At 36.5% G+C, this 6,315-nt stretch overlaps 1 long non-coding RNA gene across 1 annotated transcript; it reads left to right on the forward strand.

Moving 5' to 3' along the window:
* The first annotated feature begins 2,604 nt into the window (after nucleotides 1–2,604).
* Nucleotides 2,605–3,459, forward strand: LOC107097785. Its single transcript, XR_001481858.1, has 2 exons — nucleotides 2,605–2,766; nucleotides 2,851–3,459. It is a non-coding gene; the product is annotated as an uncharacterized LOC107097785 (long non-coding RNA).
* The last annotated feature ends 2,856 nt before the right edge of the window (nucleotides 3,460–6,315 follow it).

The raw sequence follows: 6,315 nt of genomic DNA on the forward strand, positions 1-6,315 counted from the left end.
CAGCTCTTCTTACCAACTTCATACATTTACACCCATGTACCCTGAAGAGTTCCTTTCAGTCCTAAAGTAACCAAAATTAGAGCAGCTCTGCATCCAGTTGTGAGGACCAATCCTAGGGCGCTTTGGGAGAGATCATGCTGCAGTGTCATTTCGTCCTTGGGCGACTAGCTTGCATATAACCCCCCAACCCCACCCTCATAAACCCTTGCACAAATCACAAAACCCCCCACAGATGTTCTCTGTGTTTTCTCTTTGTTGTGACCTCAATAAAAACATGTACAGGGATGTTGTTGTGCATTGATTTAGAAGTATCTCCTAAAGTTACAGGCTTTATGAGGAAATCTGTCTTGCATGCAGTTCCATAGTAGGAGGGTAAGCTATTTGTTTACAGTGGCGATATAACCAGCCTCATCCTGACAACATGAAATAAGGGAGTTGGAGTTGCATTCCTTTTTTCCGCGTTTCGTGTGCATAGTCTGGAAGAAAAAGCAGAACTTTATGTCCGATAGTGACTTTAAAACATGAAAACGATAGCTGCCATGTTGAGAACTGTCATCATTGGGTCTGACATTTAAAAGAACTGATTTAGGACAATTAAAATAGACAAGTTTCCCATGTAAGATCTCGACTGAGTGAGTAAAAAGAGGAAACTGGATGGAATTTGGGCCGCAGTCGACTCTTTGACCTTTGAACTGCATCACTCCTTGTCTTTGAAGTCCATACAGGGAATCATAAGCAGCACAGTGAGTGTTGCCTTGAATGTTCAGCCTGCACTTTGTAAACAGAATCAGAGCTTCTTTGAGTGTGTTTGGCAGAGCTGTGGGTGTAGCTCTGCTAAAGTCCATCATCTGGACTCGGTTTCAACCTTGTTTTGTCTAAACTCACCCACGCACTGTGGACTATTTGGGTTAGTGAAGCAGGACCATCTCAACAAACCAACGCTTCAATTCAAATTGTCTGTTAAAACCCTTTTCTGGTGATTCACTCTTCTTTTATCCCTCATACCCAATAAGTGTCGCTGTTTCTGGAAGAGTCCAGGCTGGGCAGCGTTCACAGCTCCCACCCTGGCTATAAAAGGAAGCTGTCAAGAATTTCTGCTGCATTTCACTCCTGTCTTTGAGTCTGTTTTTATAACTCCAGTTTGGAGGACATACTTCTGTTTGTAGTCATTTGTGGAAACCTGCCTCCTCCTGAGAGGAGAACAAGCCTCTTAAGCTTTGAGTTGAGAGCTTGGTTAACGGAGAGGAAGATCAACTTTATGGCCATGGCTAAGTTTTCCAGGGAATTTACTGAAGTCAGCGTAATGTCCTCTGAAGTGATGGAGACATTTAGAGCATAAGTCTTGGTGGGAAGCGCTCCACCCTCTCAGGGATTTAGAGGATTGTCACCTCTACTAAACGTCTCACTCTGTCGCCCTGCCAAGCTGTCACCTGCTCCAGTTTGTCACCACCACAAAACTAAACCAAGAGCATTAAAAACCACAAAATGACACATCAGCGATTCTTATGTGCACAAGTAAAAAAAAAAAAAAAAGATTTATTCAATACATTAAAACTTAAAGTAACATTAGATGGTGCCATCAGCATTTTTAATCATAAATCGATGCTTACAAATGGAACTGTGGCATAAATAATGATGAGTTTGAAGTCGGCACATAAACACCTTGTAGAAATCCATCTATTCCTGTTTTACTGCTGCTGGTTAAAATGTCTGCTACTGTAAGAATAAAGCAGATATGAGGTGAACAAATCCAAAAAGGTCATAAGGTTGAAAATGACGTTACATATTTATAATTAACTTTACAAAACAGAAAAATATTACAATCTATAAACCAAGGTTATAATTAGCTTACTGAGGTTATGATCAGCCACCTATAGTCAATTTTATGCAGAAAAAAAAAGAAATGCACATGCACAACCCTGTACCCGCTCCAGAAAAGGAATGCCTATTAAACGTGTGCAAGAGCGTGCACCAGCCCATTTCTCCTTGTGCACGCTTTGTTTAAAAGTTGCTGTCTGCATCGCTCATCAGAGCTTACTTTCCAAAAGACTAACCACCAGTAAGTGAAAATGGGGATGAGTACGTCATTCTTGTGATAAGTCCATTACATACATATAACCAGAATGATTGACAATTAGGAGGACCACTTATTTTGATGATCCACCCGGAAATAGAACTTCCTCCACTATAAGAAAGCATGTTTCATGGTGAAATTAAGAAAGGTGAGCTTTTCTAAGCTAACATTTTCTTTGTCATGCCTTTAATTATCTGGCCTTTTTGTCCCAGTAGTATTGAAAATGGTATTGAATGTTAAATATTTTCCTATACGGTATATTGGTATTGAATTTGATATTTTAGTATCAGTAGACATCCCCTTATTTAGTTGAAAGGAGCTTATAGCTGATTCCAACTGATCCACTGCAAATAGACTTTTGATAGATGAGCAAGTTTTGAGTTTGTTACTCTAAGTTTGTGTCTTAATGTTAGACACAACGTTAACATTTATCTGAACTCTTAAAAACACTGAAACATTGTTTTCCATATTTAGACTCTTTTGATATAATATCTCACAGTCTCATTAAAGCTATGTTACATTTAAAGTTTAGAAAATGATATATAAAATCTGGTCCAAATACTCAGATTAATAATTTGAGCTGTCTGTTGTTTTGTTTTGTTTTCAGACACCTTAAAGATGTAATCCTGCTCACCGCCATAGTGCAGGTGCTTAGCACCATCTCTTCTTATTTCTGGTACCTTTGGTGGTTGGTAAGAGCTTTTTTTTCCTTCTTTCATCTCTGATACTTTATTTCTTCTTCTCCTGACATGTCCTGTGCTTTGTGCGTGTTTCAGGCCCCCGCTCGTGCCCTGCACCTGCTTTGGGTGAATTTTCTGGGCCCCTGGTTTATGGCAGAGAATCCTTCAGCACCGGAGGAGGTGAATGAGAAAAAGCAGAAAAGACAAGAGCGTAGACAGATGAAGCGATACTGATGCTGCAGAGCGCACTGAGCAGTATTTTTATACACACACAATCTAATATACAGGAGGAGGGCAACCCGTAAGTTATTCAGGAGGAAATTTTTGGTTATTGAGTTAAATCTGGTTGAAATCAGATCCAGTGAAATCCTGTCATTCATGTTTGTTTTCTTTCTGCTTTCATGCTGTAATCTAATGTTCTCCCTAAATTATGAAATGAAATGTTCCCTGTTTAGATGATGGCTCGCTCTAAATCCCATTTGTCTTCATGACAAAATGTGAGGGTTTAGCTTTTGCAGAATGCCTTCCCCGCTACATATTTCTTTTTTTTTTTTTCTTCCACGCCATTGTCCAAAACAGGTTTGTAACGTCATATCTTTTATTATAATTTTCTCAGCTCCACACTGTGTCCGGATGTTTCAGAATCTAAATCAAAGCCTTAATGAGAAAATGGGAACAACTTTGCAATAAAATTCTTCCTCTGTGTGTGCTGAGTTGTTATTTGACTGAATAGATGTTTTTGCAATGACTGAGCTGTGTTTTCTAATGACTCAACAGTGACATATAAAGTTTATGGCTTTGGTTGGTTAAGTTTCCAGTTTTTGGACTAATTTCCTGAGCGGTTATTAAATGTAATGAAGATTATCATGAGTAAAAAAGTAAAACTTCACTGGTGTGTTATATATAGTTAGCAACATTTACTACAAAGCTTTTGGAAAAGTGTAATTAAGACATGTTCTTACTGCCGTCAATGTTTTTTTAAAATTGCTTATTAATTTTTACGTTTTCTTTATTATGAATTTTCTAAATCTTTAAACTCCCAATATTTTTGTCTTGTTTTTTTTNAAATGGCTGGTTTCCTTAGCAACAGTCATTAAGGATTTTCCTTAGCCAGGACTGCAAAACTAGTCATATGGACGAAAAAATAAATAGATTAAAAAGATCAATAGAGATTTAAAAATGAAGCTTGTGTTTTATTTCAAAGACTGGTTGTTCCTTGCGTCTGTGTGAGATTTACATTTATTTTAAGTACACAAATAATTTAGATGTCTTTGAAAGTAAGTGGGGTATGAACCATATTTTATGTTTGGTGGAAAAAAAATCTTCAACTTTCCGTTTTTAATGTTTATTATTCACTGTTTGTTCGTTTTTTGTTTTTTTTTCCAACTGTTGAAGTGTTAAATTTCTTTCTTCTTTAATATATATATTTTTTCAAAATTCAGATTAGAGATCATCCACTGCAATCCTCTTCTCACGTCCTGCCATCTCACAGTTTCATCTCATTGACAAATGACTAAAAAGCATCATCAGCCCACCAGCTTTCAGCAATCCTCTGATATGATCCACCCATTTAGACAAATTTAACTTTTCCTCCGTGAGGATCAGGAACTGATATTTGCTTCAAATCACCACACAACAATCCTCCATTAATTTTTTTGCAGTTGTTGTTGTTTTGGTTGGTTGTTATTTTTTGTGGTAAAAAAAATAAAAACAACTCAGTGAGTGACTACAGGCATTCGTTTTCTGAGTGGCGCCAGAGTCTGCATGACTCCGGCTGAACCAGGATCAGTGACGGACAGTCTCCATCACAGTGGGTTCCCTTCCTTTTCCTTTGTTTTTGACCCGCTTCCTTCCACGTTTTCTTCAGTTCTGTTCCCCCCTATTGAAGTCTAAACAAACTACAATGCTGTGAAAGTAAACAAATGCACAAATATCATGTCACACAGCGTTGGCCCTCACCCAAGTGGGACCTGGTTTATGAGGATCCTAAAAGGTGCATGATTCTGATACATAAGACGGAAGTTAAAACATGACATTGGGATATTATGTATGAATGTGGTACGTGACTGAGTTGCAGTAACATATGAGAGTGTGTTTCTGTTATTGATCCAGCGTTGAATACAAATCCAAAAGCAACAAAGTGTATGCTTCATCAAACAGCACTGAGATTATACTTTTATGTGACTATTAAGAGTTTAAATTGCCACAAATAAATGTTTACTTCAGACCAGTGAATGCTACATTCGTTTTTTTTTGTGTGCAAAAATATGATTATTTTTCATTTTATTTTTTTTATTATTTATATATTTTATATTCTTATTTTATCTCTTTGTTCTATAATATCATAGTGACCTTTAGAGGAACGTAGAAGGAAGGAAAAATAAAGTTAAGAATGAAAAAAAACTTTCTCTGAATATATTAAATGACATTATGTAACCAAATAATGGTTAATATATATATATATATATATATATATATATATATATATATACATACATACACACACACACACAATGTAGCTAACCACCATCAGTGTGTGAGTGTGTGCATGAATGGTTGAATGACTGAATGTAGTGTATAGCATTTTCATCAAGTATTACGATTGGAAAAAGTGCTATATAACTACAGGCTGTACTCGAGTTGAGGGGGGAGAGCATCCGCCTTCTTAAAAAAAATCTTAAAAATCATCCCCCTTCTTAAATGACCAGCCCCCCATACCATACCTTGTGACATTTTATTACTGAATGTGTATAATTTCTACTAAATATTAACAGTAATGACAATAATATTGCCCTTTCAACATTTGGCGGACTGTTGGCTTTTGAGTATCCTGAGCAAAATAAATAAACTCAAAGAAGTGTTCTACCATGACTATGAAACTGATCCCAGTGGGAATAATGTCCTCTGCGTTTGTCCCTAACTATGTAGGGGCAGTGATAGCCATGCCAGTCAAGAGACTGACTGTAGATCTACTGTAAGGTGCCTTGGTAAAGCTCAATGACTGACTTGACATGTAAAAACCATAGCATGTATATTGCTTTAGGTTAATAGACTATATTAATTAGGCTATGTATGCTTCCAAAAAAAAACAAAAAAGAAATTCCCTAGACTACGGAGTACAGGCCATTTACCATTTACCATGTTAAGAAGAAAATGTCAGTAAAATAATGGAAAACCTATGCCAGGGCAGAAGGTGGTGGTAATGTTACTGGAATAAAAACACAATGCAAAAATTTTACAGCAAAGCCAGAAATGGTGGTCTTTGCTTCTGAAATGGCATTCTTAATTAATTCTTAATTTAATGCCTGCTGCCTGTAAGAGCTTAGGAATAAAATGTTCAAGTAATGAATTTATTAGCTTTGATCATGAAAAGAGATTTAGTATTTTACAAAATTATGTAAAACTAAACAAAATATTAAGTGATATGCATCTTCTGGTGTTTCAAAGCATTACATAATAAGAAACATTTGTTGGAATAAGCACTTTAAAATGCACCTTTTGAGTTATAGAGCCTAAAAAAATTAATAGTTGCAGTGGGTAAGATTATAGTATACTGTTTTT

This window comes from Cyprinodon variegatus, unplaced genomic scaffold (genome assembly GCF_000732505.1).
Source record: "Cyprinodon variegatus isolate N-32 unplaced genomic scaffold, C_variegatus-1.0 Scaffold724, whole genome shotgun sequence".
In the NCBI taxonomy this organism is placed as follows: Eukaryota; Metazoa; Chordata; class Actinopteri; order Cyprinodontiformes; family Cyprinodontidae; genus Cyprinodon; species Cyprinodon variegatus.